The sequence below is a fragment of the Lemur catta genome, chromosome 5 (genome assembly GCF_020740605.2).
Source record: "Lemur catta isolate mLemCat1 chromosome 5, mLemCat1.pri, whole genome shotgun sequence".
In the NCBI taxonomy this organism is placed as follows: Eukaryota; Metazoa; Chordata; class Mammalia; order Primates; family Lemuridae; genus Lemur; species Lemur catta.
This window is the reverse complement of record NC_059132.1, coordinates 38,398,719-38,407,734: the sequence shown is the minus strand read 5'-3', so window position 1 is coordinate 38,407,734 and position 9,016 is coordinate 38,398,719. Positions and strand designations below refer to the sequence as shown.

Sequence of the window (9,016 nt, the reverse complement as noted above, 5' to 3'; positions counted from 1 at the left end):
TATCTAGCAGGATCTAGAATATGCGTTTTTGGATTTTCAATGTAATTTTTTTAACTGACAGTACTATAGTCAACTCTTGAGTTTTCAGGGGCTGTGGACATTTTTGTTTCTCTGAGTATTTCACTGCAAAAACTTTTATCCTTCATAAGAGGTAAAAAAAAATATGATTCAAATCAACTGGCAATGCTCTATGTTGTTGTCTTTGTTTCAAGGGCTCGGTCAGGAAAAACAAAGGCTCAGACTGTTAGCTAAACTGTGGCCTGGAAATTATCTTTGGCTTTTAATTCTGCATGTACTGCTTATCCCTTAGTGCCATGAAAAAGTGTAAAGATGGACTCACAGGAGGCAGGTACCTGAAGGCAGCAGGTCAAGTGCCTGAGGACACACACCTCCTCAGCGGCCCAGTCACACCTGTGCTGGGTGAGCAGAGCCGGGCCCTGCACATCGATGCTTGTATTCACCTTTGGAACCTGTGGTCCACACTCTTAGAGGGGAGCGCATCCAAGTTAACAACTTTGGGGAAAGCTACCACACATAGAGGGCAAGAAACCTGCCTTTATTAAGGAGTTTAAAATATTTTATTGGGTGTGTGAGAAACCAAGGAGCAATGAAAACAACTCAGGTAAAATTGGTGTCATATTAGAATAAAAAGAAATGAGATATGAAGACAGGCTGGCAAATCATATGCAAAGCAATCCTAAACTTCTGGGAGGCGGCAGGCTTCATAAAAGCGTGTTGGTAGGACTCAAATCCTACATGCAAGTCACGAGGGCAGTGCCACGTGTCCCGTCTGCGTGAAGCTGTAGCTGGTACTTTGCTCCCAATGAGGGGACATTCCTCGACAGTAGAGGTACAGAGTGACAACCCAGAAGACGGCTGCCCTAAGCCTTGGTCTCTACAGGACACCATCACATCTGTGGAATAAACTGGGAGTATGGTGCTATTTTCCATGTTTTTTCTATGACTGCTGACCTTACAGACAGAATGGAAATTAGCCCTGTCCCCACTGATTATAGAGGACCTTCAAGTGGACAATTTTAAAAGACAAACCAAACAAGCAAACAAAAAACCCTCCAAAACTAAAAACCACTCACCCACTCCTAGCTAGCAATTTAAAATAAATTAAAATGCTATCTTGTGTTCTGTTATAAATCCTTCATTTAGAACATACAGTGGTCTAAATTCTTCTTCACAGAAAAATCACAGAATCAGGTTATTCCTGCCCTCTGCACACATGGCAGGGCGAGCGGGGACTGGCGAGGCTCTTGTCAGTCGCTATGGGAAACTGCTTTCCCATTCTGACCTGGTGCTTCCCTGTCTCCAGGTTATGTGGCTGTCATTTCTCTCTGGCAGTGAGAGCCTTTCCTCAATTTCTCCTTTCCCTTCTGGACCACCTACAGACACAACTTACTTCCAGAGACACCCAGATGTAAACACAGGTGTTCGGCACATCTGCGTTACTGGGCTGTGTGGCAGTGGGGCCACGTGGTTGGAGTAACACTATTGTAACATCCTGCTCTGGAGCTCCATTTACAATTTTCTTATTAAAATATGCAAACAGCAAGTACATAGAAAGCCACAGAGCTCTGTTTTGCAGTAAAATTGATTGGAGGCATTTGACTGTTTTGAGGACTTTTCCTATAAAAGCTCTGAAACTGACAGGAAACGCAGGCGGTAAGCGCACATAGAGGCGTTTGCGAGGAGCACACAATAGTAAGATAAAGCTAAAACCAAAATGATGCAAGGGGATTGAATCCAGGAATTGCCGAAACAGAGTTGAAAGCTCTTGGGGCCTTGCAGGATTTCAAATTGTCCTGTGATCTCAACACACATAAGACTCCAGGAAAAGATGACAACGCTCGATGGTATTTACTGAAATATCTCAATTATCCATTGTCAAGATGTGCCTATCAAATTTTCCTGATCTTTTTGTGCCTTTAAGTGGCCATTCAGCATATTTTGAAATAGACAATTGGAAACAGACATCTGTCCCAACTCTGCTACTATCATAATGTCCTGTATTCTTATTTTAATTTTACTTTTTATTTTATTACATACATATTTATTGAGCATCTATCATGTGTGAGGTTTGGGTGAACAATACAATGTCTCTACCCTCAAGCTGATGTCCTTGTGGGAAGAGACAACCGAAAAAGTAAACAAATAGATAATAACCTATTTACAGGTTGTGGTTCGTGCTGTTCTTGGACAGTCAGCCTGGTGTACCGTGTAACTGTGACATCTACATCAGAGAGTAAAGCAGGAACCTGCCAGCAAGGGGCTGAGAGCTGGTGAATTAACAGACGACAGACGATTCTCAGTCTTTGCTAAAAAGGATCAGCAAGGCCTGGCATACTGCAGCTGTTTGAGTTAGGTCCTGCACTAATTCTGGTCCCTTACAAACTGATGTGCCATGCAGCACAGAACACGTGAAGTACTGATTTAATGTCAAAAAGTATCTAAAGAACAGGGAATGTGTCTCTCCCACTGTTTCCTAAGACTGTTTCCAAAGGGATTTCATGCTTCAAAGTTAGTTATTCTTTCTCTCCAAGTCAAATGAAATCTGAAGCAGAATTGAAAACATACAGCTATACAATGATATTTAATTGCCCTGGTGGCTACTACTGTAATTTTAGGTTTAATGATTTTATTTGCTGCCAACTTCTACATGTACAGCACTAATGCATGCTAGCTGGCTTCAGAATTAGGACCAGAAATTTAAGAAAAAAAGAAAGAAAACAACACCAGTATTCTTTATATTAACAAAAGAGTCTCTTTCCTCTTTTGAGTGTTTTTGTTTCAGGAATACAGTGTTATTTGTTATTTTTTGATCCAGGAAAAATCTGTGAGTTCTCAAGACCCATACGTCCTGGCTTAATGGCAGGATCGCCTAACCTGGGAAACGGCATGTCACCGAGACCCTCAGGGTTTAGTTTCACGGTGATGGGGGTGTACCGCTGCCAGGGATTTCTCTTTCTTTCCTTTTGACCGTGGCTGCCAAGTCTCTGACTCCCATTTCCCAGCTCTCCCTTTGCTCTTTAAATTCGATAATGCCGAGGACTGTCACATTAGTGCGTAACTAGAGCAGCACTCTGGCACATCCTCTGATGAAAAGGAGAGAAAAATGAAGTCGTGCTAAGTGCCACGATTTAAAAGCGTCTGTACAAAAATCACCTTCCACCCCCAAGATGTATTTCCCTAAGAAATATGCGATTCAGCACATTAAGATATTTGAATCACATGTATAGGCTGTTTTTGGTCTATGATAATGACAATCTTGGCTGGATTCCCCCAGAAGCCAACCCTGAGATAAGGTTTCCAGGGCTAGCATTTTACATGAGAGGTGACAGTAGGAAACGGCAGGAGAGGAGTGGGGAGGCCAGTAAAGGTGTGTCACGACCACCTCACTGAGGAAGATGGAGCACAGCTCCCTGGGGATTCTGCACAGCCACGGACCACATGCCGCCAGCTATCCCAGCCAGGCACCACCATGCCGGGGTCCTACACAACCCCCTCGTCTGCTGCAGGTTGAGGCCTGCTTCTGGGGGAATTAACTCTCCGGTGCTTCCAGCTCGTCCTGCTCCAGAAAGAAGGCCCCTTAGGTACAAAGACAGGTGCAGGTGTGCCCGGAAAGCAGCCTCCAGGTGAGGGGAGCTGGCTGGGGCCTTGGCAGCCTCTGCTGCTGCCCCTCCCTGCTTGGCTCAGACTCACTGGTACCAGTCCCGTCTCTGATGCCTTCTGGTGGTGTCCAGTCATGCTTCACTGGTGAGGCGGGGGGGCGGGGGGGAACCCACAGGAGCGCTGGCAGGTCAGGCCGTCGTGCCGTCGTGTCCACTGCAGCAGCTGGTCCTGAGGCCATAGCGATTCTCAGCGTCGTCTTTTTTGATTCTTCTCACTTGCAAGCAGCACTTCCGTGGCCCACTTGCCTGTTCCACAATGTGACCCAGACCTTCTTCCCCGTGTGGTCTGAGACCCTGGTGGCCATGTCCTTGTTGGGCCAGTGTTGCTAACCCGGGTCAAATTTTGTTGCCTGAATGAGGAGCCCAAAGGAGGACCTTTAGATTTAGTGGAACCTTGTGTCTCCTGGGGGAGCACCTTCCGCTCACCCCAGAAGCCAGGACTCTAGACACTGGGGACGCAGCACCATACGCTGGTATCAGGTTCCAAGTGTATACTGAGTCCCACAGCACAGTGTTCCCACCCTGCACACTGTCTTCCGCAGCTGGAGCCTTTGCTATGGCTTTTTGGGGCATGCTGACATGCTGTCAGGGTGGCAGTTCTGGGTGTGTGATCTGTAATGGATCCTGTGGATCCAGTGGTCATGGCCCCTTTGCCTACCTCTTTCACTCTTAGAAGGGTCCCTGGTCCCAGGTAGTATTAAGGGAAATCCCATGATGATGAAGCATGACACTCTGTAAGCAACTGGGTAGTCTTTCTGCTAGGGCCCTGCAGCCAGGGAGGGCAAACTCAAGCCCAGGTTATGCATCTGGGCCTGCAGAGATCACCTCACCACGACCCGGCGGCCTGGTTCCTCGAGGGATGGCACCACACCCCAGGCTGTGCACGGGCCTCTGCAGCTGCCTTGTCAAGGGGTCCCTGCAGCCTGCATCCCTCCTGCCTGGCCTGCACTGGTCGGATCAGCCCAGGTGCTTGGCCCCCACTGTGGATGCTCTCTGATGGGCGTTCACACGGGGCACACGGATGGGCCACAGACTGAGTCTGTGTGAGGGGTGTATCTGAGTTCTCTGGGTGAGAGGCTGCAAAGTCCACAGCCTGGCCACCCTCCTCTCCACCGTGGTTAGAAGTTACTCCAGCACGTCTCCTACCTTTGGGAATTTCTACACACTCTTGGTCACATACAGTTCCGAGGGCAGCCCAGCTCTGCTGAGAACTCCACCCCATGCTTAGCTCCACCCTGACAGCACCAAGCACAGGCCCACGGACCCTTCAGGTTGGCAACTACTAACCCAGATTAGAACCAGTAATGTGAATCCCCTGAGGGCCTCAAGAGGTGTCTCACCTCACTGTCTGGGGGCTTTCTTTATAAGTGGGGAGACTCTAGGGTGACCATATATTACCTAAAAGGAACACTTTTGGCAGTGAAGGGGACAGTGTTAATCAGCCAGCATAACAGACACAAACCAGAGTTATCCCAGGCAAAGTGGGACATACGACCACTTAGTCAGCAGCCCTCTTTCTTGCTCCAGGTGGCCAATTTCAGGACAACCAGAAAGAAGTCTATCTAAGTACCCTGTCACACCAGCTTAAACGTGCTCCTCGGTCCTGTCTAATGTTATTTCTTCACACAGATTCTCAACTATCCTGCTCCCTCCTCCTGCTGCTGTGTCAAACTACAACCTCAGCTACAACTAATTTCTACTGACTCCCCACTACCCCAGGGCAGCCAAAACACACACAAGCAGGCTGACAGGTTCCATCTTAAATGTAGGGCCACACATCCCACATGGGCTTTCCACCCTGCCTGGCAATCATTACATTTCCTTAGGAAATTCATCTCACAGTATCCAAGATAGCAATCTCACCCCTCGCTCTCAACCCTCCCATGCCCCATCCCCTGTGCTCATAGATGATCTTGCTAGTTCTTTTGCTGATAAAATAGAAGCAACCAGAAGAGTATTTTCTCATTTTCTCCTTACCATGTCTACCAAACCAGCATGGTAGCCTCATGTTGCCACTCCTCCCGTGATGGCCTAGCTCTGCGGGCTCTTTCCCAGGGATAACCTCTGCCCTTGTGCGACAGAGACTTTGTTCTGAATGTGCCCCTGTCTCTCCTGCATCAGCAGTTTTCTCTTTAGCAAATAATAGCTCCCACCTTAAAACAAAATTTTCCAGTGACACCATGTTCCAACAGCAACGACCCCACATCTCTGCTCCCTTTATTGAAAAATTCTTCAAAGTGGTTGTCAAAATTGCCAGATAAAGATACAGAACATCCCCTTAAATTTGAATTTAGATAAACAACAAATATTATTATGAGTATGTCCCGTGCAATATTTGGGACATACTTACACTAAAAAAATACTAAAACAATGTTTTAGTATACATACATCCCAGGCAATGTTAGTATAGGGATATATCTATGCTAAAAGCTATTTGGTGTTTATCTGAAATTCAACCTTAACTGGGCATCTTGTATTTTTATTTGCTAAATCTCCCAACCTAGGTTGTCTAAACTTACGTTCTTCCACTTCACTTTATTTTCTCTTCTGTGTCCACTCCAATGAGACTTTGGTACGCCATATTCCTTTGAAACGGCTCCTGTCAAGGATGTCAATGACGGCTGTGTGCCATACTCAGTTGTCTCCGGAGTCTTGGCCTCGCAGTACTTTTTGGCTTGGTCAATCAATTCCTCCTTTCTGAAACTCCCCCTTTAGCCCTCATGCATGCCCACTTCCCTGGTTGTCCTTCCTCACTGGCTTCTCTGTCTTGGTTCCTTCCTCTTCCTGAAGTCTCTGACACCCCAGCTCTCAGCCCCAGACCTCTTCTGTCTTCTCTCTATTTCCACTCCCCAGATCTCACACACCCACAGCATAAATACCAGCCACCAACTTCTAACTTACAAAGGTATACGTCCAGTGCAGACCTCTCCCCTGAGCTATGGGCCCATATTCCCAAGGGCCTACCCAACAGCTCCACCAGAGTGCTAACTGCATTTTACATTTTAAAAGAGAACTTCTGGCCCTCCTCCCTCACTCTTTTCTATTTTAGTTAGTAGAAGCACCACTCCCCTAGTACTTAGATCACTACCTTAAGTCATTTTTCTCTCACAGCTGTGGCAAGTCCTGCCAATTCAAACTGTCAACCCACACCCTCAGTTTGGCCACTGTCACCGGCTCCCCTTCTGATGGTCCCTAGTGCAGGCCTCGGTCCTTTCCTGGCCAGACAGCTGCAGTCACTCCCCGGTACGGCTCAGGTTTCCACTGTGGCTGTGGCTGTCCCAGGCCAGCCAGCTGAGGGTGACTGCTCTTATTCACCTTGTGACCTTCAGAGCCTGCACAGCACCCAGGTGATGGATGTGTTCACTCAATGGCCACCAACACTCAGGGTCCCAGGCAGGAGATACTAGCCACCTCTGAAAGTTCCATGGGCCTGTGGTCTCTGCGCGTCACCTAACTTCCTAGGGCCTCCAAAGGAGCCACAGCGCCCTGACCTGGTGCACCTCCCCGACCTGGTGCATGGCTCTGACCCCAATGCATCCCCCCTAACCCCAGTGCATCCCCCTGACCCCAATGCATCCCCCTGACCCAGTGCATCCCCCTGACTCAGTGCGGCCACCTGACCAGGTACATCGTCCTGACCCGGTGGGGCCCCTGACGCAGAGCAGTTGTGAATTGTGACCTCACAAACGCACCGGGACCCTGCAGCCTCTTTGAGACGACCCAAGGGCACGGGGAGGGACAGTGCACACGGCGCAGCCCCGAGGTTGTATCTTTCTCCGCCTCACCCCCACCCGACGCGAAGCCCTCTCCCCTAAATGCGTTTGCTCGCGCGCACGCGCGCAGGCGGCCGCCGCCAGCCCGAGGCCGACCCGCGCGCGCCGCGCGAGGACTCCGCCTTCCGCCCGCCGCCCCGCCCATCCAGGGCTCGGCGCTCGACTGTCCGGCGGATCGACGCGCTCGGCGCTCGCGGCGGGCGGAAGTAGGGCGCCGACCGCAGGGCGCCAGCGGCCCTGGTTTTCCGCGAGCCTTTCCGGACCCCGTCTGAGGTGGCGGCAGGCAGGCTGGAGGTGAGTGCGGGAGCCTGCGGGTCCCCAGGCCTGGGCCGCGAGGGCAGGAGCCGCGCCGTCCCAGCCCGGCCGCGGGCACCTGCGGGGCGAGGGCTCCGGGGCCGTCCCCGCCACCCGGGTTGCGGCTGGGCCCGCGCGCCCTGCCCCCCGCGTAGTTGTCACCCTGCCAGGTTTGGGAACGTGCTCGCGCGGCCCCGTCGCTGGGTCCCGGCGTCCCGGTGCCCGCCGGGTGCGACTTGGTAGCCCGCGTTGCGGACGGGTCGGCGGCTTGGGTGCTGGGGTAGGCGGGCGGCTTGGGTGCTGGGTTAGGCAGGCGGCTTGGGTGTTGGGGTAGGCGGGGGGCTTGGGTGCTGGGTTAGGTCGCCGGCTTGGGTGCTGGGGTAGGTGGGCGGCTTGGGTGCTGGGTTAGGTCGCCGGCTTGGGTGCTGGGTTAGGAGGGCGGCTTGGGTGCTGGGTTAGGAGGGCGGCTTGGGTGCTGGGGTAGGTGGGGGGCTTGGGTGCTGGGTTAGGTCGCCAGCTTGGGTGCTGGGTTAGGTCGCCGGCTTGGGTGCTGGGTTAGGTGGGCGGCTTGGGTGCTGGGTTAGGTCGCCGGCTTGGGTGCTGGGTTAGGAGGGCGGCTTGGGTGCTGGGGTAGGTGGGGGGCTTGGGTGCTGGGTTAGGTCGCCGGCTTGGGTGCTGGGTTAGGTCGTCGGCTTGGGTGCTGGGGTAGGCGGGGGGCTTGGGTGCTGGCTTAGGTCGCCGGCTTGGGTGCTGGGTTAGGCGGGCGGCTTGGGTGTTGGGGTAGGTGGGGGGCTTGGGTGCTGGGGTAGGTCGCCGGCTTGGGTGCTGGGTTAGGTCGCCGGCTTGGGTGCTGGGTTAGGTGGGCGGCTTGGGTGCTGGGTTAGGTCGCCGGCTTGGGTGCTGGGTTAGGCGGGCGGCTTGGGTGTTGGGGTAGGTGGGAGGCTTGGGTGCTGGGGTAGGTCGCCGGCTTGGGTGCTGGGTTAGGTGGGCGGCTTGGGTGTTGGGTTAGGTCGCCGGCTTGGGTGCTGGGTTAGGTGGGCGGCTTGGGTGCTGGGTTAGGTCGCCGGCTTGGGTGCTGGGTTAGGAGGGCGGCTTGGGTGCTGGGTTAGGTGGGCGGCTTGGGTGCTGGGTTAGGTCGCCGGCTTGGGTGCTGGGTTAGGAGGGCGGCTTGGGTGCTGGGGTAGGTGGGGGGCTTGGGTGCTGGGTTAGGTCGCCAGCTTGGGTGCTGGGGTAGGCGGGGGGCTTGGGTGCTGGCTTAGGTCGCCAGCT

General features: G+C 52.4%; 1 protein-coding gene across 5 annotated transcripts in view; it reads left to right on the top strand.

Annotated features, from left to right (window-relative positions):
* The first annotated feature begins 7,604 nt into the window (after nt 1-7,604).
* Nucleotides 7,605-9,016, top strand: part of EXOC2 (exocyst complex component 2) — a 194,314-nt gene continuing 192,902 nt past the window's right edge. For 4 of the 5 annotated variants that reach the window (XR_006735217.1, XR_006735216.1, XM_045551564.1 and 1 more), the window contains exon 1: nt 7,659-7,747. The gene's annotated coding sequence lies outside the window, so the exon portion shown is untranslated. Of the gene's footprint in view, nt 7,748-9,016 lie in introns of all 5 variants that reach the window. The other variant, XM_045551563.1, reaches the window with a different exon arrangement.